At 42.5% G+C, this 25,624-nt stretch overlaps 1 protein-coding gene across 1 annotated transcript in view; it reads left to right on the top strand.

Moving 5' to 3' along the window:
• ptprsa (protein tyrosine phosphatase receptor type Sa) overlaps positions 1 to 25,624 on the top strand; it is a 283,320-nt gene that overhangs the window by 38,365 nt on the left and 219,331 nt on the right. The window contains exon 2 of the mRNA XM_036977783.1: positions 17,250 to 17,333. The gene's annotated coding sequence lies outside the window, so the exon portion shown is untranslated. The remainder of the gene's footprint in view (positions 1 to 17,249; positions 17,334 to 25,624) is intronic.

Genomic DNA, 25,624 nt, shown 5'->3' with positions numbered 1-25,624 from the left:
TCGAATTGCTGCAAAGAAACCACTCCTAAAGGACACCAATGAGAAGAAGTTATTGCTTGGGCCAAGAAACGATCAATCGATATTAGACCGGTGGAAATCTGTCCTTTGGTCTGATGAGTCCAAATTTGAGATTTTTGGTTCCAACCATTGTGTCTTTGTGAGATGCGGAGTATGTGAATGGATGATCTCCGAATATGTGGTTCCCACTGTGAAGCATGGAGGAGGAGGTGTGATGGTGTGACACTGTCAGTGATTTATTAAGAATTCAATGAATACTTAAGCAGCATGGCTACCACAGGATTCTGCAGCGACACGCCATCCCATCTGGTTTGAGCTTAGGAGGACTATCATTTGTCTTTCAACAGGACAATGACCCAAGACACACCTCAGCCTGTGTAAGGGATGTTTGACCAAGAAGGAGAGTGATGGAGTGCTGCATGAGATGGCTTGGCCTCCACAATCCCCCAACCTCATCCTAATTGAGATGGTTTGGGATGAGTTGAACCGCAGAGTGAAGGAAAAGCAGCCAGCAAGTGCTGAGCATATGTGGGAACTCCTTCATGAAGCTGGTTGAGAGAATGCCAAGAGCTTGCAAAGCTGTCATCAAGGCGAAGTGTTTATTATACAGTTTTTATGTCTTCACTATTATTCTGCAATGTGGAAAATAGCAAACATAAAGAAAAACCCTTAAATGAGTAGGTGTGTCCAAACTTTTGACTGGTACTGTATATATTATTTTTGGGGGTCCTCCAATAAAAAAACAATACTAATGACTTCTAAAAGCACGTTAATAGTACATTTTACTCTTCTGGGATGTGGTCATTGTTAACAGGGGTGAGAAAAAAGCTAATGAAAAGCAAGTCTAGGGAGATGTTCCAACATTGCTGGGACGAAGCTACAATTGAAGGCATTCTTATTTATCGGTAGAGTAGAGAGGATGAATAAAACTGGTAATGAAATTCAAGCGACAAAACACTTTTTACTCAGTTCATTGTCAGGTTGGCTCTATTAAACTCCTGCAACCCTCCCCATCTCATTTATTTATAACACTGAGGTAATGAACGGAAGACGTTTTTGTAATGAGTTCCAGATTAATTAGCTTTTTCTTTCTTCATCTGGAAACCATTACCAAAATGAATTTGTTACTGCAAACTTCCCGCAAGTTTGTTGCAAAGTTGCTGAAAACTAAATAGTGTGCCACAAAATGTTGCCAGAAGTTTCAAATGTTTGCCAGTAGTGATGAATTTGCAGCAAACCTTTGGCAACAATAATATTTATTACCACTAGTGGCAAACAGAACGCCACAGTTTTTTTCTGGTAAATAATTATCTTGAGATTCTGTTTGAATCTGTGGCAACAATATTTATTGCTAGTAGAAAACAGTTTACCAGAAGTTGTTTCTGGTGAACACATGAGTTCCAAGACCAGAAAATCAGTTGCAAATGGAAACCAGGGGATCTAGCTACCTACCAAAGTCATGTTTTATGGGATAGAGTGAAACACATTTGGTTGCTATATCACAGGGTTACTCAAGTACTATTTGAGAAAGTCTGGTCAACACATTAGTCTTGGACTTCCTGACGGGCAGCCCCCTAGGTGGTGAAGGTAGGAAACAACACCTCCACTTCGCTGATCCTCAACACAGGGGCCCCACATGGGTGTGTGCTGGGCCATCTCCTGTACTCCCTGGCCACGCACCCCTCCAACTCAATCATCAAGTTTGCAGACAACACAACAGTAGTAGGCCTGATTACCAAGAATGACGAGACAGCCTACAGGGAGGAGGTGAGGTGAGGGTCTGGATTTAGACCGCGGTCCGCCAGTTGAGTGCGGGGATATTTCAGTTTCTACCTGTGTATTTTTAGGTGAAGACGTTGCTGACTTAATACCTATGTGCATGTCAGTATGCTACCATCACTGTTCAGTAGCATGTTAGCCAGCTCAACAGCTAAGGTAGCAACAATATGCGCTAACTTGACATCAAAGAAAAACTAGGCAAAGTAAAATACCCTTCCCCTCCCTACCCATGGTGTTGGAAGGATACATCAACACCCTGATGCTTGTGGTACACTCACTCATAACAGTGTATCATCTTCAAGCTTGATAAGGTAAGCAAATGCATGTTTTATTCTTATAACTGTAGTCAATTCATTATTTCCTTGTAACAATTAGAACTTTAATTGCTTTAACCCCCTAAGGTCGGTGTCTGCGCTCCCACGGGAATCGAATTAGCATAATTAAACCCCCCCCCACCCAAAATCTGCTTGTTTATGCTAGAAATATTTTTTGCATTGGATGTGTCTCAATCCACAGCATCCGCCTATGTCACACTTCCGCATCTGCGGTGAAAGGTGACAGAGCTAGATAGGTGTTTATCAGACCATGAGACATCCCGAAAATCTAGGATGCCCACAGGCCTCACAAGACTCGTCTGCGGGTCCCTGGTACCAGTTGAAAAAAATGAATACAGTGCCATCGGAAAGTATTCAGCACCCTTCTAAAATGAATTAAATAAACCCAAATACTCAGCAATCTATACACAATACCTCATAACGACAAAGCGAAAAACGTTCATACTTTTGCTATGAGACTCGAAATTGAGCTCAGGTGCATCCTGTTTCCATTGATCATCCTTGAAATGTTTCTACAACTTGGTTGGAGTCCACCTGTGGTAAATTCAATTGATTGGACATGATTTGGAAAAACACACACCTTTCTATATAAGGTCCAACAGTTGACAGTGCATGTCAGAGCAAAAACCAAGCCATGAGGTCAAATGAATTGTCCGTAGAGCTTAGAGACAGGATTGTGTCAAGGCACAGATCCTTTCTGCAGCTTTGAATGTCCCCAAGAACACAGTGGCCTCCATCATTCTTAAATGGAAGAAGTTTGGAACCACCAAGACTCTTTCTAGAGCTGGCCGCCCGGCCAAACTAAGCAATCGGGGGAGAATGGCCTTGGACAGGGAGGTGACCAAGAACCCGATGGTCACTCTGACAGAGCTCTAGAGTTTCTCTGTGGAGATGGGAGAAACCTCCAGAAGGAAAACAATCTCTGCAGCACTCCACTAATCAGACCTTTATGGTAGAGTGGCCAGACGGAAGCCACTCCTCAGCAAAAGCCACATGACAGCCTGCTTGAACTTTGCCAAAAGGCACCTAATGGACTCTAGTCTGATGAAACCAAGATTGAACACCTTGGCTGTAATGCCAAGGGTCACGTCTGGAGGAAACCTGGCACCATCCCTACAGTGAAGAATGGTGGTCGCAGCATTATGATATTGGGATGTTTCAGTGGAAGGGACTGGGAGACTAGTCAGGATTGAGGCAACGATGAACAGAACAAATTACAGAGAGATCCTTGATGAAACCTTTCTCCAGAGTGCTCAGGACCTCAGACTGGGGTGAAGGTTCACCTTCCAACAGGACAACGACCCTAAGCACACAGACAAGACAATGCAGGAGTGGCTGTGACAAGTCTCTGAAGGTCCTTGAGTGGCCCAGCCAGAGCCCGGACTTGAACCCGATTGAACATCTCTAGAGAGACCTGAAAATAGCTGTGCAGAGCTTGAGAGGATCTGCAGAGAATAATGGGAGAAACTCCACAAATACAGTTGTGCCAAGCTTGTAGCGTCATACCCAAGAAGACTTGTTTCTGTAATCACTGCCAAAGGTGCTTCAACAAAGTCCTGAGTAAAAGGTCTGAAATCATTTTTTAAATTTGTAATATATGTATTTTTTCAAATAGTTTTTGCTTTGTCATTATGGGATATTATGTGTAGATTGATTAGGAAAGAAAACAATTTAATCCATTTTAGAATAAGGCTGTAACGTATCAAAATGTGGAAAAGTCAATGGGTCTGAATACTTTCCAAAGGCACTGTACAGTATATGGGGACTGTTTAGTGCCAAAAATAAAGGGTTAAATACATTAATTAAAATAATTCTTATGTCTCTCAGTATAGGACAGACACTTCAGAACAAACTTCCTTTAGATTTTGTTGGGACTATCTGTTCTATGCAGTGAATCTGTTGTTCAATGCATTTGCATGAGCTAATATAAGGCCAAAGAAAAAATGTCAGACATTTTTTTCCCCCATTTTTAAAAAAATACTTGAATACTTTAAATACTTCAAAATAAAATAGCAAAATGATCCATGGTATGACCTTGTTAAAACAATTCCATACAGCTTAGTAGACATATGCACGCAGAGCTTGCTCCTTACCTTCTTTTTCTTGATCTCCAGTATTTTCCACAAGTAGTCAAATTTATTCCACATATCTGACTTCCCCTTTACCCCCTGGGCAACCAGTAAACATTCCACTATTTAGATTTTTTTTGTCATTACCTCTTCATCCATTTTGCTGTTATGGTCTTATAACCAATTTATTGATGTGATTATGATATGCTATGGGTCAAGCCCTGCTGCTCACATGCGATGCATACATGTGTATTGTAAGAGAGCAAGGCTTGAGGGAATAGGGAATGTTTTTCTGAAACAAATTAGGGATTTCGGTAACAGAACTTTTCAGTTAGAAATGTCTGTAATTATGCTTCAGCAACACGGACAGCGTGATAAACACTGCTGATGTTCTGTGGTGGTCGCTGCAGCAGAGAGGAGAGAGAGACAACGGGTGCTAGTCACGCAGTCACTCGCTTTAATTCTTTTTAGCACAGCACAGCAAGTCAAGTCTGAGCCCAGCCCTGCACAATCAAATTGCGGTCGGACTCCTTCTAGTCATTTGTTTGTCTTAAGTATTTTATCAAAAGTGTGCTTAAAGCATCAGACAAGCTCAGTGCATATAGTTGATTTGATTAAAACACATAGGATTGTCTATATATGGGAAAATACACGTTTTAAGAACAGATGAATATTGGTCAACCATTTTTTTTGTCCGGGACAGTTTATGTCCCAGTTTATGCTAGCTGCATTGTTTGTTCATATAGCTTTTATACAACTTTGTAACAGCTGACCCCACTTTTCCAAAGCCAAACCTGCCCATTAGCCACTGTCTACCTTTTAAGATGCCAAAATAGAAAATGTTTTCAGTAATTGTTTTCAGTATGTTTTAATGTTGTTTTTTTGGTCTTTTCTAATTGTTTCAGTGCATGCATTCAACCAGCTTTGGATGAAGGACTTTCGCAGGGCCGGCTCCAGGCATAAGCAACATAATTGGTTGCTTCGGGCCCCCAACCCCAACAGAGGATCTCAGTCAGGTTCTCAACTTACTATTGAGAGTAAGAATAGTAGAATAAACCAGATGCAATTTCGATATTTGGTTGTGCATCAGCAGTTATTCTCTTGTTATGTCAGTCACTTAATTAACCATGTAAGCTCACAATTTTTTGATTGGTGGTTAGTCTAGCCAGCTATCTAAACTTGGCCAAATACCGACCATGCCCAGAGGCCCTGACCTCCAGGTGTCCCCCCCATTGATTTTGTTAGTCATTCTCACTCAGATATCATGTTAACATGGCATAAGTCATGGAAAAATGTGTATAATTACAGGACATGTTCTTTAAAACTGCAAACATATCTCTCCACCATATGGCAAAATGTGTAGAATTGCAGTAAATTAGCTGTAAAATTGCAACAAAAAATGATCTCTGCCCCGTGGCAAAATGAGTAGAGAAATGCATGAAATATGTTATAAAGCAGCAACATTTTCTGTATGTCGTATGCCAAAATGTGTCAAATTGCAGGAAATGAACATTAAAACAAAAACATTTCTCTCCGCCATCAGGATGGGGGCCATTAAAATGTTTTGCAGCGAGGTGGAGAGCCCCCAAACCATATCTCTCTTACGGCCCCCAAAAGGGGGCCTCCAAAGTTCGCTCAAAAAGGCTATAGTCCTGAATTGGGGTTGATTTGTTTTTGTGGTTTTAAATACAGAAATGTTGTTCATTCTCTTTCTCTAATTTACATGCTGATGATTTCAAGGTTTTTATTGTGGCACTTGGCATAACGTTTTCATTATAAGATCACTAAAACTGTATTGGATGTATATTTATCTGTTAAGACATTGAATACGTGTTGTTTAGTATATTTAGTAAATTTAGTATGATTTGAGTTTTTTTCACTGTGAGAGGCAGGTTAAGTTAAAGTTATATGTGATTTGGTTTAAGTAGCTTCAGTGCCTTCAGAAAGTATTCACACCCCTTGACTTTTTCCACATTTTGTTGTGTTACGAAGTGGGATTAGAATTGATTGATCTGTCATTTTAGGTCAATCTAATATATCTTGAAAATGTAAGTTATCATCCCATTGAGACAATACATGTTAGGAACACCTTTGGCAGCGATTACAGCTGTGTTTTTTTGGCTAAGTGTCTAAGAGCTTTGCACACCTGGATTGAACAATGTTTGCCCATTATTATTTTTTTAATTCTTCAACCTCTGTTGAATGCTTGATGCTAATGCTTGAAAATATGAAGAATGGTACTCCCCAAACATAGATTTTCCCCAAACAGATTTTCCCCAAACATACCACTTCATATTCAGGACAAAAAGTACATTTCTTTGCCACATTTTTGGCAGTATTACTTTGTTGTAAACAGGATGCACAAGCTTTCTTCTTTTCACTCTGTCATTTAGGTTTGTAATTTTGGAGTAATTACAAAGGTGTTGATCCATTCTCAGTTTTCTCATATCACAACCATTAAACTCTGTAACTGTTTTAAAACCACCATTGACCTATTAGTGAAATCCCTGAGCAGTTCCCTTCCTCTCCAGCAAAGGAGTTAAAAAGGAGGCCTTTGTCTTTGCAGTGACTGGGTGTATTGATACACCATCCAAAGCCTAATTAATAACTTCACCATGCTCAAAGGGAGATTCTTTTTTTTTTTTAATCACATGTACTAATCTGTGCCCTTCTTTGCAATGCATTGAAAAACCTCCTTGGTCTTTGTGGTTGAATCTGTGTTTGAAATTCACTGCTCTACTGAGGATCCCTACAGATAATTGTATTTATGGGGTACAGAGATGAGGTAAAAAAAAAATCATGTTAACCACTATTATTGAACACAGAATGAGTCCATGCAACTTATTATGTAATTTGTTAACTTATTTAGGCTTGCCATGACAAAGGGGTTGAATACTTATTGACTCTAATTTGCATATTCATAATGATTTTGCAGCAAATTTACAGCAAACAGTAGAATGTTCACCACAAGTTTCCCAGAATTGTTTGCCAGAACTTCACAAATCGTCGCAAATTTGTCACAACAGTGTGCCGCAAAACAAATTTTCTTGTGAAAATTTACCGCCAATTGGCCAAATATTTGCAACAACTGTTTGCCAGGAGCCTGTTTCTGAAGTAAGGGAAAGTGATACATAGGCTGTGTGTCGCACCCATGCATCAATCTATGCAACAAGATTTTTTAAATCCCTGTAAAAATCTGTCAGTTTAAGCAAGTGATATCTGGCTTTTTGCATGGGGCATGGGGCGTCTCAATCCAAGGCATCTGCTTATGTCGGCCTTCAGCATCTGCGGTGGAAGGTGGCCGAGCTGCAGTGGTGTTTGTCTCACAAAAACGTCTGTAGCGTCCGACCAGCTTGACAAACTAATATGACCCACTATATAGAAAAATTAGACTCTCAAAAACATGATAGTGTTCTCCATCTTGCCCTATGACCCCCTCAAGCCCCACGGGACTCGTCTGAAAGTAACCAGTACTGGTAAAACAAACAAAAAAATGAATGGAAGTATGGATGTAGTTTTGTGTCCCCCAAAAAAACAATATGTCCTTAGCTTTTTTATATGCCCCTAGATATACTGGAGGAAAGACACTTCAAAACCTTATTACTTATTTTGTCTTGCCATTTATGAATGTTATTCAATTTGTTTATGGAGGATTTTAATGTGAATTAATTGATTTGCTGAGGTTGTATCAGAACTTTTTGGTGGACTCTTTGAATGAGTATGTGTATGTGACTGCATTTTGCTTGGTTGGCCTCAGCTTCAGCTCAGTACTTATGATAGTTCTCTTTGTCATGAACGATCCCCTTCTTCGTTCTATCCCTTCTATCTTCATTTTACCCCTTGTCCTTGTGCTTTTAATACTACCTCGGTGAGGCTGTGCATTTTTAAACATGGCACTCTCCAAAGGGACCGTCTAAAATCTCCTCTCTGCTCCAGGCAGACAGGAGAACAATTAAGTCAGGAGCACTGCCTCGTTTCTGTCCGAGTAATAGGCCCAGTGGTGGCACTTTATTGAAATTCGCCAGACATTTCAAGAAGACGACGGAAAGGAAAGGGGGTTTAAAAATAAAGATGGCACTAAGATCAATTACGGCTGGAGTATATTGTGGCACATTTTCCTCTCGTGGATGGGCCTCTCGCTGAGTAGCGGCGAGTCTGGCGACTGGTGTCATTACTCAGAGGGTCGGCGTGACACGACGCTGATGGAATATCGGGCATCCCTCCCCTCCCGACCACACTGCTTGAAGTTACTCTGGGCCACCTTGCTAAATGGGTTTACATTTTTAATTTGCTGCTCTGGAACCGAGATCACATCTTTGGAGGATAGTGTAGATGTCATTTATCTAAACTCCCAGCTGTTGTTCACCCCAGGGCTTCATGTGTAGGCTTGGCGGAGAGGAGAGGCCATTTGGAATGTATATGAAGTCCAATGTCTCTAATATAACATCCCCAAAAATATTTTACTTTCCATGTTTTGGCCAATATAATACCTGCTCCTCTTATGGACCTACCTAAAGTATTTATAGAAGGAAGCACATTTTAAGTGGGTAAAAATGGGCATCCCGAGTGTCAGATTGGCCTACAGCATACTTACCGCAAGCTGTCTCAACCCAATGAACCTAGAACTCTAAGTCTCAACTTCTCATCTCTTAAAACAACTAATTTCATGTGAGTACAGTGCAGTGCACAACTTACAGTAAACTTCCCTTGATCGACCAAACGCCCCCCCCCCCCACACACACACACACAGTTTGTCACTCCAATCACTATAGTCCCTATTAATGCTGATGTGTGTGGGTGCTTTATTTACTGAGCCAGCAGTTGCGCACATGCAATGGCCTGCAGTAATTTATAACATTTGCCATAAAAGCCGCCACTTATCCACAGTGGGGAGGCTGGTTAGAGTGTGGATGGGTGTGGAGGGTGGTGGTGCGCTATCATGCAGCTCATCCTTAATGAGTGCGGATTAGAGGGGATGATCCAGGCTTTGCAAACCCCTGGTCCAGGGCTGGGGAGGTCAAAGTTCTCGGAAGCTTCGGAATTCCATGCCACACAAATACGGCAACAGTAGATAATAGTAATAATGAACTAAACTACTTCACCCCCCTCCCCCTCCCATCGCCACCCCCCCCCCCCCCCCCCCCCCTTCCCAGAACCCACCCACTACCCCCTGCTGCCAATCGCCATGCCACACCAGCCCTACCCCCTCCCTCAATGACGACGGGCGTACTAAGCACTGATTATATTTCTCCAAAGCAATTTGTTTATTCATTTAATTATTTGCCGAGTCGTCACGTGTGAGAAGATGACAAATAACGTTTGGAAATGGGACTTTCCACTGGTCTGTTCAACTAACTGTCAATATTTGCAAGCATCTATTAAATACGAGTGACTTATGTCCCAATTTCATCCACAGGGCAAGTTTACAGGCTTGTTTCTTGGTCCCCTCGATCCCATTTGATGGGTGCCATTGTTTTTACCAAACAGCGAATCTTGAGATTTATGGGCCGATGTGAAGACGTAGTGATATCTTGGCTTTCCTCAGAGAAATATGGGATACCTTTAACATAGGCTACAGAACAGCCATACAAAACTTCTTCCACAATATGAGAGAAAAAGAGGAAGGGAGAGAGATGACGTAAATGGAGAGAGATAGATGGAGATGGATAGATGGATAAAGAGAATGCCGCAAGCTGGACCCAACAGTCTGAGCAGTCATAAACATGTGTGAGTAAGTGTGTGTGTGTGTGTGTGTGTGTGTGTGTGTGTGTGTGTGTGTGTGTGTGTGTGTGTGTGTGTGTGTGTGTGTGTGTGTGTGTGTGTGTGTGTGTGTGTGTGTGTGTGTGTCTGTGTCTGTGTCTGTGTGTCTGTGTGTGTCTATGAGAGAGAGAGAGAGAGAGAGAGAGAAAGAGAGCGAGAGAGAGAGAGATGATTTATAGTAATTAATCCTCTGCTGTGTCCAGTCCCCCTGGCCGAGGGACACATCTGTGACCAAATAATGCTTCCAATCCAATGTCACCAGCCTCTCACTGAAGGGCATCAGCAGATTTACTAGACAGATCGTTCCATATGATTTCAATCACTTTCTGACTGCATCCCATTTTGATTTGAAGGAAACCTTCCATATGTGTTTACCTATGGTAGAAGTGGTCAGAAAGTGACTTTTTGGACCTGAATACCAAAACATTCAGGAGATTGAGGTGATCAAAGTTGATCCATTTTGCATACCCCACCATGAGACATGTCTTCATCACTGAAAAATAAAAAAGTTGAGTTTGATAACATTTGAAAGCTTACAAAGGTGTTTGAAATTGTTTTATGATTTATACAAACCTAACCCCAGTTAACACAGTCATTCAAGGGACCAGACTCCTCCTAGGTAGGAGGCTACTTCGGGGATAGTTTAGCATTGTGAAAGACATCACCACCAGATTCAATAACATAAGTTATTGTGATATTAGGAATATCTAACTCCAGTCTGTCTGGCGTTGTGATTGTGATTTAGTGAACAGGGGGGGAAACTGCCGAGACTTTAGTCGGGCAGGTCCTCTAATTGAAACGCCACTCCCACCCCAATTCCCAGAAGCATCTACAGGAGAAGGGGAAATGCTGAGGCCAACTACGGCAGACAGACAGACACAGCAGTAATTATTGTTTGGGAATTCGCTGAGAGTCAGCTAACATAATGGGCACTGTTGCGTTTATCGGCGCAAAACAGACCCCCTAATGAAACTTGAATCATAGTGGCTGCCGTGGAGTGGCTCGTCAGTCTGTGGGAGATGTTCCACAGAAACAAAACATACAGGGCTGTGTGATTGTTCAGGCCTTCTGTTGCTTATAATGGGATTCGCTAGAAGGGCGATCTGTATGTGAGGATATGGAGGCGGTGGGGTGGAGGATTGTGTGTGTGTGTGTGTGTGTGTGTGTGTGTGTGTGTGCGCGTCTAATTTTTTGAGTGATCAGGAGAGTTCAAGGCAACGCTGTTTGGGCTGCCGTTTGAGTTGCATCACATACAAAGAAATACATATTATTGAAATGACATTGAACCAAACCTGACCCCAACTGATGGCCTAGCTATTTGTTTTAGTGCATGGATGCTGGATGGATCCTGAAACAGAGCTGCCCATTTGTTGAACGGGGGGGACACACCACTTTGAACAACAGGTGGCATTTCAGACGAAGCCATTGCATCATTTAAATAAGTCATGAGGTAATTCAACACGTTCCTTCCTAACAGCCTTCCTAACTGGTTGCAAAATACCCATGAGTGTCTGGAAAATAATTTATGATAAACATGTAAATGATAGTATGGAACGACTTTACAATAAGGGCACATCAACTAATGCTTATTAATATCTAGACTGTAAACTCTCCTTCCAGACTCATATCAAACATCTCCAATCCAAAATCAAATCTAGAATCGGCTTTCTATTTCGCAACAAAGCCTCCTTCACTCACGCCGCCAAATTTACCCTAGTAAAACTGACTATCCTACCGATCCTCGACTTCGGCGATGTCATCTACAAAATGGCTTCCAATACTCTACTCAGCAAACTGGATGCAGTTTATCACAGTGCCATCCGCATTGTTACTAAAGCACTTTATACCACCCACCACTGCAACCTGTATGCTCTAGTCGGCTGGCCCTCGCTACATATTCGTCGCCAGACCCACTGGCTCCAGGTCATCTACAAGTCCATGCTAGGTAAAGCTCCGTCTTATCTCAGTTCACTGGTCATGATGGCAACTCCCACCCGTAGCACGCGCTCCAGCAGGTGTATCTCACTGATTATCCCTAAAGCCAATACCTCATTTGGCCGCCTTTCCTTCCAGTTCTCTGCTGCCTGTGACTGGAACGAATTGCAAAAATCGTTGAAGTTGGAGACTTTTATCTCCCTCACCAACTTTAAACATCTGCTATCTGAGCAGCTAACCGATCGCTGCAGTTGTACATAGTCCATCGGTAAATAGCCCACCCAATTTACCTACCTCATCCCCATACTGTTTTTATTTATTTACTTTTCTGCTCTTTTGCACGTTAGTATCTCTACCTGCACATGACCGACCATCTAATCATTTATCACTCCAGTGTTAATCTGCTAAATTGTAATTATTCGTCTACCTCCTCATGCCTTTTGCACACAATGTATATAGACTATTTTTTTTTTTTTAATGTTAAATTTTTTTTCCTCTTTTTTTCTTCTGTGTTATTGACTTGTTTATTGTTTACTCCATGTGTAACTCTGTGTTGCTGTCTGTTCACACTGCTATGCTTTATCTTGGCCAGGTCGCAGTTGTAAATGAGAACTTGTTCTCAACTAGCCTACCTGGTTAAATAAAGGTGAAATAAAAAAAAAATTAAAAAATAAAAATAAATATAGCCTCATTGTAAAGTGTAACAGATTATACGTTAATCACTTTCTGGAACCTGTGTGACGGACTTGCTAGAGTGTTATTTTGGACGTAGCTCCACATTTAAAGGATAAAAACAGACTTTTCATTATTTGTCAACTGTAAGATACAGGTTTTCCTGCCTTCAGAAAGTATTCATACCCATTGACTTATTATGTTACAGCCTGAATTCAAAATTGATTGAATAGATTTTTGTTTGCATCCATCTGCACACCACACAACAAATGACAAAGTGGAAACACGTTTTTAGAAATGCACATGTATTTATTTAAATGTAAATAAACCAGAAATATCTCATTCACATAAATGTTCACACCCCTGAGTCAATACATGTTAGGATCCCCTTTGGCAGTGACTACAGCTGAGAGTCTTTTTGGGTGACTCTCTAAACACTTTGCACATTGGATTGTACAATATTTCCACATTAAAAAAATGTTAAATTGGTTGTTGATCATTGCTAAAAAGCCATTTTCAAGTCTTGCCATAGATTTTCAAGCCAATTTAAATTTACTAGGCCACTCAGGAACATCTAATCCGGTGCGTATTTGGCCCTGTGTTTCTGGTTATTGTCCTGATGAAAGGTGAATTTGTCTCCCAGTGTCTGTTGGAAAGCAGACTGAACCAGGTTTTCCTCTAGGATTTTGCCTGTGCTTAGCACTATTCCATTTATCCCCCCCCCCTCCTCCTAGTCCTTGCTGGTGACAAGCATACCCATAACATGACGCAGCCACCACCATGCTTGGAAATATGAAGGGTGGTACTCAGTGGTGTGTTGTATTGGATTTGTATTCAGGACATTAAGTTAATTTCTTTGCCACACTTTTTGCAGTTTTACTTTAGTGCCTTCCTGCAAACATGATGCATGTTTTTGGAATAATTTTGTTCTCAGCAGGCTTCCTTCTTTTCACTCTGTCATGTTGGTTAGTATTGTGGACTAACTACAATGTTGTTGATCCATCCTCAGTTTTCTCCTATCACAGCCATTAAACTCTGCAACTGTTTTAAAGTCACCATTAGCCTCATGGTGAAATCCCTGAACGGTTTCCTTCCTCTCTGACAACTGGGTAAGAAAAGACACCTGTATCTTTTTAGTGACTGGGTGTATTGATACACCATCCAAAGTGTAATTAATAACTTCACCATGCTCAAAGGGATATTCAGTGTCTGTTTTTCTACCGTTAGGAACCCTTCTTTGCGAGGCATTGGAAAACCTCCCTGTTGTTTCTGTTTGAATCGTTTGATATTCCCTGCTCGACTGAGGGACCTTACAGATAATTGTATGTGTGGGGTACAGAGATGAGGTAGTCATTCAAAAATCACATTAAACACTATTATTGCAGACAGAGTTAGTCCATGAAACGTATTTTGTGACTTGTACATTTTTACTCGTTACATTTATTATTTTTTTTACTCAATACTTATTGACACAAAACATTTTAGATTATCATTTTTTTCTACATTTTTACACATTTCTAAAAACAGAATTCCACTTTGACATTATGGGGTATTGTGTGTAAACCAGTGACTTAAAATATCAATGTAATCCACTTCAAATTCAGGCTACAACACAACCAAATGTGGAAAAAGTCAAGGGGTGTGAATGCTGTACTTTCTGAAAGCCCTGTAGTTCATCATCTCATGCCCGAAGGCCTTGGCGGACTCCTCAGCGCTCCATTCTTCCAATGCCATTGAATTATCATCTACAATCTGCATTAAATGTTTTTTCTCTTTTTCATCTCATTTTACTCAACAGGATTACACCGCTGATGTATCTCCTAAGCCATGTAATATTTACTGTTTGCATTCATAGGGTGCTGTTTCTATTTATTTTCGATAACATAATTTCACCTATATATCGAAATAAAAAGAGAAAGGGGATGAGTGAGTGACTGACCTTCCGCCCGCCGGTAGACAGTGGACGACTGCCAAGAGCACAGATCCTCTATCTGTCCAATATATTAGAGGAGCTTAGGTGAGCTCCCCCCCTCCCCAACCCCTTCCCTAACCCCCCGGCTCCGTGGCAGAGGCCCAGGTTTAATTGCTGTGGGTCACAACAATCACTTTTTGCCCTCAGAACATTGAAGAAGGGAGGGGGGGTTGGAGAGGGGGGAGGGGCGGGGGGACGACAGGGTCACACAAGGTGATAGGTGTGGTGAGACCGGGAAGTGGGGGGTGACGGAGGTTGCTATGGTTATGTCCTTTTCCAGTCAAAAGACTTTCGGTGTGTGCGAGTGCATGCATGTGTGTGTGGTGGAGGAACCTCATTTGGAGAGACAGGGGGCACACCCACCCAAACACCAAATACAGTGCAGAATGCAGACACCGAGGCTTAAGCTGGTGGTGCTATTTCATTCGTCCAATATATTCAACCCACTAGTAAAGGTGGGTTTTTTACTTTACAAGTACAACACTTGTTGACAGAGACACATTTCTTGAATAGGTCAGACATTTGTGGTGTTTGTATTTTGGCCCATGTGCTAAATCTGATAATATACACAGTGTACAACATATTCTGGACACCTGCTCTTTCCATGACATAGACTGACCAGGTGAATCCAGGTGAAAGCTATGATCCCTTATTGATGTCACTTGTTAAAGCCACTTCAATCAGTATCGATGAAGGGGAGGAGACGGGTTAAAGAATGATTTTTAAGCCTGAAGACAATTGAGACATTGATTGTGTGTGCGTGCCATTCAGAGGGTGAATGGGCAAGACGCAAGTGCCTTCGTGTCAAGAGCTGCAACACTGCTGGGTTTTTCAACAGTGTCCCGTGTGTATCAAGAATGTTCCACCACCCGAAGAACATCCAACCAACTTGACACTACTGTGGGAAGCATTGGAGTCGACATGGGCCAACATCCCTGTGGCACACTTTCGACACCTTGTAGAGTCCATGCCCTGACGAATTGAGGCGGTTCTGAGGGCAACTGAATATGAGGACTGTGTTCTTAATGTTTTGTACACTCATTGTATATAATTATATAATACATGCCATTCAGCAGACGCATTTTACATATGGGTCGTCCCGGGAATCAAGCCCACTACACTGGTGTTACAAGCGCCATGCTCTACCAACTGAGCTACAAAAGGACTCAAACGCCTTTGCCTCACTACACCAATCATGTCACAGTACTGGAGAAAGAAAAACAGAGTGAGAAAATCACAGGATGCAGGCTCTACTGAGATGTCTTTTCATCCGCGTTCCACCATCTCCCAATTTACTGTGCACCATGATGCTTGGCCATCTGTCTCAGCGGTGACTAAACTTCATGCCAATATGTTGCAGGGTCATGAGAAAACAAACCGGAGAGCTCTTTCCTCATGGGTGGAGATGCGGCCTCGCCCTCGTTTCATACCAAAATGTGAGGATACAGCACTGCTTTAGCCGTAGCGTTAGCCATAGCGTTAGCCTAGCGTTAGCCTCTGTGCATTGTTAGCAGGGACATAAGAGAGGGGAGCAGCAGTAGTGCAACACCGTGTGCAGAGAAGAAATGCCATACATTAAACAAATTCCCTTTGCGCTTCTCTTGGCAGCAGATTAGCTGCAAAGGGGAGGACACACTGGAGCCCAGATTTCCATACCCCCTCCATGCACACATGTGTACACACACACACATATACACACACATACACACACTCTTTCACACACAGATACTCTCTCATTCTCTCTCTGTCTCTCTCTTGCTCTCTTTATCTCTCTCTCACACACACACACACACACACACACACTGTACATACCCCCCTCCGCGTCCTCCTCCCTGTGCCCCAGCCCAGCTCCACTGGGGACTAGGCACAACCCCTTTTAGCTGTTATGATTGGCCGGGCTGGAATTCAAGCGGCAGTCAGGATGAGGAATCATGTCTCCCTGCTGGCTGGTTGTCGTGGTAACGATGGGGTTGCTGGGGGGCCTGTCTATGAACTGAGCTGAGAGAACAAGGAAGAGAATGAGGGAGGGAGGGGACAAAGGGCGGTGTAAGAGAAATCGAGGGAGGAGAAAGTCCTTTTCCGCTCAGTGTTGCTCAGTCATAATGCAACCCTGGAACACACAAGGTGTCAGGCTGGCATGTATAATATACACCTTTTCATAATCATATTACTACAGTATTCATGGTAATGTCTTATAAGAGTGATCCTGGGGCCTTTTTTAATGATGAGATACTCTGACCTTTGGTAAAGATAACCCCTCTCCCCCCGGTGAGCGAAGCATCCACAACACACACACACACAAGACTGTGGTGGAGGTGTGTGTGTGTGACATAGGAGAGAGAGAGAGATGAACTTGCCAAGCACGCATGCATAGTCAAATGTACACACTCGCGCGCATACATACAGGCTACGTGTCCATGTGCACACACATGGACACGTACACACACGTACACACACTCTGGCCAGGCCCTCATTATGGATTATATATATTTTTTTAAATGCAAGTGGAATTTAATGTAGATTCACACTCCAGCAATGTTCTCCAGCAATCAGCCTTGCCTCGTTCGAGCCCTGTGATTCGAACACCGAAGGGCAGGGGAAAAAAAGTGAAAATCATCTAGGCGCTAAGTTTCTCCACTCAAAGAGGCCGTTCATTTGGCAGTCCCTTTCATTAACATTTCTCTTTCATTTCTCCCTCTCTGGTTAAAGGTACACTTGAGCAAAAAGGAGAAGACAACGCCACTGAAACAACTGAAGATATGAAGCTAAAGGGCTTTTGAAAGCAAACGAGAGGTAAGTGGCTCTAAACTTTGCATGGCCCCGGGCCTCATCCATCTTGGTGGGAGGGGGAAGAAACGGCAGTTATAGTGGCCTAATTCTGTTCCAGCTCGAATTTCTCTAGGCCCCAAAAGAATCAATTGCACTTTCTACCTCAAAAACATTGCGTAAACACTCTCCAACTTTACAGCTGAGATTCCTATTAGGCCTATGTCTACCAGTATTACTGTACTTTAAAATTGTGCTATTACCACTATGGTACTATAGAATTAGAAATGCCAAAACCCCAACAATCATTACTTCTCAACCTACTAGAAGTACTATTACTACTACACTACTACATTTTTTAAATATTTGAGTATTTGCTGTGATATTATTAGCAGATTGGTAGTAGTAGTAGTAGTAGTAGTAACAACCTCTACTAGTCAACCATCAGTCCAATGATTTCCACCAATCAGATGTGTGTGTCTGTAGTAAGAGGTCAGAGTGCCACCACTCAGGTTAATTTCTCCCCCGTCTGCGCAGGCCATCCATCTGTATTGACAGCTGTGTCCAAAAGAGAGAACCATCATCCAACTGTCAGAGCAGGTTAATGTTGAGGAGCGTTGTTTACCCTCTGTAGTCCAGTCTACCTGCCTGCACATTCCTCTCGGTGCTCAGGGTTTCATTTCCCTAGGTTGGCAGACACCAACTCTCCAGTATTCACTGCTTCCTTCTGGGTATTACCTCGGTTTTTGACTACTGACAAATGACATTATCTTCCTACTTTCAACACTGATGGAAATCTTCTATTTACGCACGTGATCTTACATTTACCCATCGTTTAAGTTGGAGGGCATTAACTTTTTACTTTCGATATGCACTGCTTCCGTCTGGGCAATATCTTAGCTACCTGTGTTTTTGAATATTGACAAATCTCATTGACATCAACTTTAACATATAACATACTTTATCCACTGTATTTATTTATTTTATTTTACCTTTATTTAACCAGGCAAGTCAGTTAAGAACAAATTCTTATTTTCAATGACGGCCTGGGAACAGGGGACACAGAAGAAAATGGACTTCCGCACTTTGTTAGGGATGTCAGCACTACCGTACAGTTAGCAACTAGGCAGACAGATGGTTTCTTGGTGTCAGCACTAGCAGGCCATTCTCCAACACTGTCTTAAGGCTCACAAGCAGCCGTATTAATAGCCGCATTCAGCATGTTGAGGGAGATGATACTTAGGCCCTCGATGACCTGCTTTCGTTTAACTGTGAAAGTGGAGAACAGAGAAGTGCCACATCTGGACCCTCCGGAGCAGCAGCAGCACTCAATGTGGGAGAGACTGGGAGCTTAGGCTCGAATGGGCAATTCTTTAAGGGCTATGCACCGGAATGAACAAGGAGTACTACCTACCATTGGGTGGGCTTTAGTATGGATAGAAGTGAAAGAGCAGTGCTCATGAGGGCATGTTCATCTTTACTACTAGCATTGGGTCGGACGGCGGCGCTCTGTTTTAGCAGCAGCTAGCATGGCGGCCTTGTTTGATAGTCTGTTTTTTTTTTTATTGAATTTTTTACCGTTATTTAACCAGGCAAGTCAGTTAAGAACAAATTCTTATTTTCAATGATGGCCTAGGAACAGTGGGTTAACTGCCTGTTCAGGGGCAGAACGACAGATACCTTGTCAGCTCGGGGATTTGAACTTGCAACCTTTTGGTTACTAGTCCAAAACCCTAACCACTAGGCTACCCTGCCACCCCAATGTGCCAGGCCAGCTGCCCTGTGCAATAGGAAATAAACTACCATTATTCAATTATGAACGCTCCAATTATTTACAGCTGTGTTTAAAGAAATGTAAATTAACCTCAAGTCTTGAGGTAATGAATTTGATTCCTCCGGCGTATATAATTTCATGCTATTTGGGAATCAAAAGGCGTATTTTCTTTTTTAGATGTTCCCCCCACCAGTAATGCACATCCAGCTTAAGCAGTGTGTCGCATTTTAAAAGAGGATCATTCATATTGTTTGGTGAATATTTGTACACATTCCAAGGCGTTACATGAGTTTGTTTGTTTGTCTGTTCGTTAAGGGCTTTGTGTTGTGCGTATCCCATTTTGGAAACCAGCCAGGATTCATGACGGTTATTCAATTCAACCCAACTGTTAATTTCACAAATGACAACCATTTTGTATGGCTCCTAACCTCACATTAGCATGAGTCCCTGGAATTCAAACCACCTTAAACTTTACCACTGCACAAAAAAACTAACAAAAAACTACTTTCTCAGGCCACCGCAGTACACTTTCACACATCTTTTCCCGAGTTGACAGACAAACAAAGAGAAATGGTTGGCAATGGTGGGTATAGCCTATACGGTCAAATCTAGTTTGGAGATGCTATCATTTAGCATTTTATTAACAAAGCCGGACCAGTTGTGCGTTGCTCGAGGGCCCGGCCTACAAAATCCTGAGACAGGCAGAGCGAATGGTCTGCGGCTCAGACTTGCCAGCCTCAATTAGCCCTGGTTGAGAGCACAGTGCTGTGTTGGCTGAATCCATTCTCTGCCTGGGTCGGGCCACAGTGTAAACACTGCTCGGTAGAGCCATGCTCTCTGAGGCAGCCATGTTGTTTTCATCGATCCCTTTCCGTTGGTGTTGTCTCCAGGCTCTAGCTATGTCCTTGTGTTGGTGTCGTACTTGTCTTGGTGTTTCGGGATGTGTTTTCACAGTTTATGAGTGTACATGCATGTGCACTGTTAAACAGTTTATATTTACATTCAAACCTGTCTCATTCTCACATACCCGCATGAAAAATACGATAGTATACTATCGTTAAATACTATAGTAGACTTTACTGTAGTATTTACTGTTTTTTTGCGGACATGACTGTACTATACTGTAGTTTTTACAGTTCACTATAGTCTAAAACATGTAGTAAAAATTACTGTAGTTATACTATAGTAATTACTGTAGAATTTTTGTGGACTGTAGTATATTGTAGTATTTACTGTAGTGTTTTTGCAGACATTACTGTAGTATTTAATATAGTGTTTTGTTTTATTATCTTTAACATAGCAGTGGGGGATTTGGTTGAGGTATACTACAATGTGAAGTAAAGTATTCTACAGTTTACTACATAATTCTATAGTAAGTACTGTAGTGTTCTAGAGTAAACTGTAGTATCTTTTCATGTGGGTACACAGTGCAAGAACCCGAACGGGCAGGTCTAACCATGCACAGGCTGACCCCACTCTAGTCTGTCAGTGTGAGAGTAGAATCCCCCATAATGCCTCAGTCAGTGTCAGTGGTGAGCAGTGCTGTATTTGCTCTGCAGCAGCGGCGTTGTGCTGACCTCGTGAACCCATGTGTAAACAGAGTGCCGTGGCTCCCTCAGTCCAATATTCTCCCTGCACCAAATAAGAAAGACACAGCCAACCAGCCAGCCAGTTAGCCAAAGGTCTGGAGAGAAACAGCCCCTGGCTTCACTCATCACTCACAAAACAGTTCTCCTCTCATAGAGGTGTGGAAAGCTGACTGTTCTCTCTCTTTCTCTCTCTCACTCACTTACTCGTCTTCCTCTCTCTCTCCCTCTCCCTCTCTCTCTCTCTGCCTCTCCCTCACTTACACACCTCCCTCTTGCTCTCTCTCTCTCTTTCTTCCTCTAGCTCTTTCTCTCCACTTGTGGATTTCTCCATGGTATTCACACACTGGCAAATGGCAGTTGAGTTCAACAAAAGCTGAGGTGAAGAAAGGACTGAGATAGGCAGTGAGAACGAGGATGAGTCATTGAGAGAGAAAAATAGAGAGAGGGAGAGAGACAGAACAAGAAAGATAGAGGTAAACGTGTTTGATAGAGGTAAACGTGTTTGATTTCAGAAATGCACACAGTTAAAAGCTTCCTCTGTGCTGTTTAGTAATATGTCTGTCGATTATTTTCAACCACTTTCCTGGTGGGAGGGACCCATTTCCTCCACATAGACCACACTCCTTGTTCCACTGATGAGTGTTAGAGAGTGTTCGCTCTAGCTCCAGTTGTAACAAACCTGATGCAGCTGATCAACCAGCTAATTATTAGAAAATGGTGCGCTAATTTAGGGTTGGAGTGAAAAACTACAGGACGGTAGCTCTCCAGGAACAGGTTTGGACAGCTCTGCACTAACACAAAGAGGTCAGAACTGATCTCGACTCACAATACACCCCTATCTCCAAATCAAATGCCCAGTCACAGGCCCACAGTCAATATTAATAGAAAATCTAGCACAAATGACCCACCTCCCTTCATCGCTCCACACCCCCACCCATTCCGCTGCTTGTGTATCGAGGTAATGAATTCATAATCTCTAGCCGAGGCCTTTGTAGATCTCTATCGCCGTGGAGATAAGAGAAGCATCATTCTGCTCTAATAGCTGTCAGTCTGCCTCTCTTCTCTCTCTCTCCCTCTCTCCCTCTCTCCCTCTCTCCCTCCCTCCCTCCCTTTGTGTGTGTGTGTGTGTGTGTGTGCATCAGTGGAGGCTCCTCAGAGGAGGAAGGGGAGGACCATCCTACTCAGCGAATATCTGAAGAAGACAAAAATTGTGAAACAATAAAGAAGTTATCCTGTTTATATACAACTATGCTAAATATATTCCCGTCACTAAATAACTGAATAAAACACAATGAAGGTCTACAGTAGCCTCTAGGGTAGCACCATGGTATAGCCGGAGGACAGGTATTTTCCGTCCTCCTCTGGGTACATTGACTTCAATACAAAGCCTAGGAAGCTCAAGGTTCTCAACACCGTAGACTTACACAGTAATTGTGACGACTTTCAGAGGACAACCTATCAGAGCTCTTACGGTATGAACTAACATCCTTCCCATCCAATCAAAGGGTCAGAGAATGAATCTAGTACTGAAGGCATAAGCTACAGCTAGCTAGCACTGCAGTGCATAAAATGTGGTGAGTAGTTGACGCAAAGCGAGAGAAAGACAGTAGTTGAACCTTTTTAAACAAATTAAGGAGAAGCAACAGAGAGAGAATGAGAGAGAGAGAGAGAGAGAGAGAGAGAGAGAGAGAGAGAGAGAGAGAGAGAGAAAGTTGCCAGGACCACAAATACAAATTCCATCTAGACACCGTTGCCCTAGAGCACACAAAAAACAATACATACCTCGGCCTAAACATCAGTGCCACAGGTAACTTCCACAAAGGGCCTTCTATGCCATCAAAAGGAACATAAAATTCGACATACCAATTAGGATCTGGCTAAAAATAATGTGACAAACACCAAATTGAGACTCTGCATGCAGAATTCTGCAAAAATATCCTCCGTGTGCAAAGTAAAACACAAAATAGTGAACGCAGAGCAGAATAAGGCCGAAACCCGCTAATTTTCAAAATCCAGAAAAGAGCCTTTAAATTTTACAACCACCAAAAAGGAAGCGATTCACAAACCATAACAAAGCCATCACCTACATAGAGATGAACCTGGAGAAGAGCCCCCTAAGCAAGCTGGTCCTTGGGCTCTGTTCACAAACACAAGCAGACCCCACAGAGACTGTCTAGGTGTGCTTGGACCATGTTCGTTTGTTGGTGATGTGGACAACCTAGGAACCTAGGAGCTCTCAACATGCTCCACTACAGCCCAGTTGATGAGAATGGAGGCGTTCTCTGTCCTCTTTTTCCTGTAGTCCACAATCATCTCCTTTGTCTTGATCACAGCCAGGTCTCTGACCTTCTCCCTATAAGCTGTCTCGTCGTTGTCGGTAATCAGGCCTACCACTGTTGTGTCATCGGCAAACTTAATGATGGTGTTGGAGTCGTGCCTAGCCGTAAAGTCATGAGTGAACAGGTTAACAGGAGGGGACTGAGCACGCACCCCTGAGGGGCCCCTGTGTTGAGGATCAGTGTGGCGGATGTGTTGTTACCTACCCTTACCATCTGGGGGCGGCCCGTAAGGAAATCCAAGATCCAGTTGCAGAGGGATGTGTTTTGTCCCAGGGTTCGTAGCTTATTCATGTGCTTTGAGGGCACTATGGTGTTGAACGCTGAGCTGTAGTCAATGAATAGCATTCTCACATAGGTATTTATTTTGTCCAGGTGGGAAAGGGCAGTGTGGAGTGCAATAGAGATTGCATCATCTGTGGATCTGTTGGGGCGGTATGCGAATTGGAGTGGGTCTAGGGTTTCTGGGATAATGGTGTTGATGTGAGTCATGACCAGCCTTTCAAAGCACTTCATGGCTTCAGACGTGAGTGCTACGGGTCGGTAGTCATTTAGGCAGGTTACCTTAGTGTTCTTGGGCACAGGCGCTATGGTGGTCTGCTTAAAACATGTTGGTATTACAGACTTGGACAGGGAGAGGTTGAAAATGTCAGTGAAGACACTTGCCAGTTGGTCAGCGCATGCACGCAGTGCACGTCCTGGTAATCCGTCTGCCAAATGGAGTACGAGGCAGAGCTTTGTATGTGGAGTAAAGGTGGTCCAGAGTATTTTTCCCTCTGGTTGCAACAACAATGAGCTATATTCCGCCATAAGCAAATAAGAAAATGCTCACCCAGAGGTGACGCTCCTAGCAGCCGGGGACTTTAATGCAGGGAAACTTTTATCTGTTTTACCAAATTTCTATCAGCATGTTAAATGTTAACATGCTGATAGAAATTTGGTAAAACAGATAAAAGTTTCCCTGCATTAAAGTCCCCGGCTGCTAGGAGCGTCACCTCTGGGTGAGCATTTTCTTATTTGCTTATGGCGGAATATAGCTCATTCAATGATATCTTAGTGCCTCAGTCTGTGGTGGTATGTAAACAGCTACGAAAAATACAGATCAAAAATCTCTAGGTAGATAGTGTGGTCTACAGCTTATCATGAGATACTCTACCTCAGGCGAGCAATAGCTTGAGATTTCCTTAGATATCGTGCACCAGCTGTTATTTACGAAAATACATAGTCCGCCGCCCCTTGTCTTACCAGACGCCGCTGTTCTATCCTGCCAGTACAGCGTTTAACCAGCCAGCTGTATGTTGATAGTGTCGTCATTCAGCTATGACTCCGTGAAGCATAAGATATTACAGTTTTGAATGTCCCGTTGGTTTTTTATTCTTCTGCATCGGTCATCTATTTTATTCTCCAAAGATAGCACGTTTGCTAGCAGAATGGAAGGAAGTGGAGGTTTATTCGATCACCTACGAATTCTCAGAAGGCAGCCCGCCCTCTGGCCCCCTTTTCTCTGCCTCTTTTTCATGCAAATCACAGGGATCTGGGCCTGTTCCCGAGAAAGCAGTATATCATTCGCGTCGGGCTCTTCAGACTTGTTCAAGGGAAAAAAGGATTCTACCAGTCCGTGGTGAGTAATCACAGTCCTGATGTCCAGAAGTTATTTTCGTCATAAGAGACGATAGTGGCAACATTATGTACAAAATAAGTACACAAATAAGTTACAAACAACTCAAATAAACAAACATAAAAGCACAATCGGTTGGGGACACGTAAAACGTTAGCCTTCTTCTCCAGTGCCGTTGTTACACAAGAAAAGACAGGCTATGTGCACACTGCCCACAAAATGAGGTGGAAACTGAGCTGCACTTCCTAACCTCCTGCCAAATGCATGACCATATTATTACAAAGCCAATTTTGATAAACTCCCATATCTACTGGGTGAAATACCATCAGCGAGACACCATTGTAAATAGAACCCATATTTATGTTTGCTTATTTTCCCTTGTGAACTTGAACTATTTGCACATATGACCTTTGAAATGTCTTTTGGAATTTTTGAGGGTTTGTTTGCTGTTAATGTTTTTATTGTTAATTTCACTTTTGTTTGTTATCTATTTCACTTGCTTTGGCAATGCTAACATATGTTTCCCATGTCAATAAATCCCTTATATTGAATTGAATAATTCAATCTAGATTTTCTCTTCTTAGTTTACCTTTCACTTACTTAGCTAATGCGGCTAATTTAACCTACTCGACAACCTAACTCAAAAAGAGAGGAATGCTATGTTAGCTAGCTGGCTGCCATTCAACACTGCAACTCTTCCAACTCAAGGTAAGCTTTCAGTTTTACTAATTTATTGCCACTGGGGCCTGCCGGTGTAATTGATAAACGGCTTGTTGTACACTGTACTGCATGATTGTACACATTGATTGGATTGTGGGTTTACTAACGTGTTAGTTCTAGTTTGTTGACTATAATGTTAATATATATGGTGACAACGGTGTAGGCTGTGTAGCGGTTAGCGCAGCATTTCCCAAACTCAGTCCTTGGGACCCCAAGGGGTGAACATTTTGTATTTTTCCCTAACACTACACAGCTAATTCAAATGATCCAAGATTGATAAT

This window comes from Oncorhynchus mykiss, chromosome 5, assembly GCF_013265735.2.
Source record: "Oncorhynchus mykiss isolate Arlee chromosome 5, USDA_OmykA_1.1, whole genome shotgun sequence".
Taxonomy (NCBI): Eukaryota; Metazoa; Chordata; class Actinopteri; order Salmoniformes; family Salmonidae; genus Oncorhynchus; species Oncorhynchus mykiss.
Note: the sequence above shows the minus strand (reverse complement) of the source record. Positions and strands in the feature narration are given on the sequence as shown.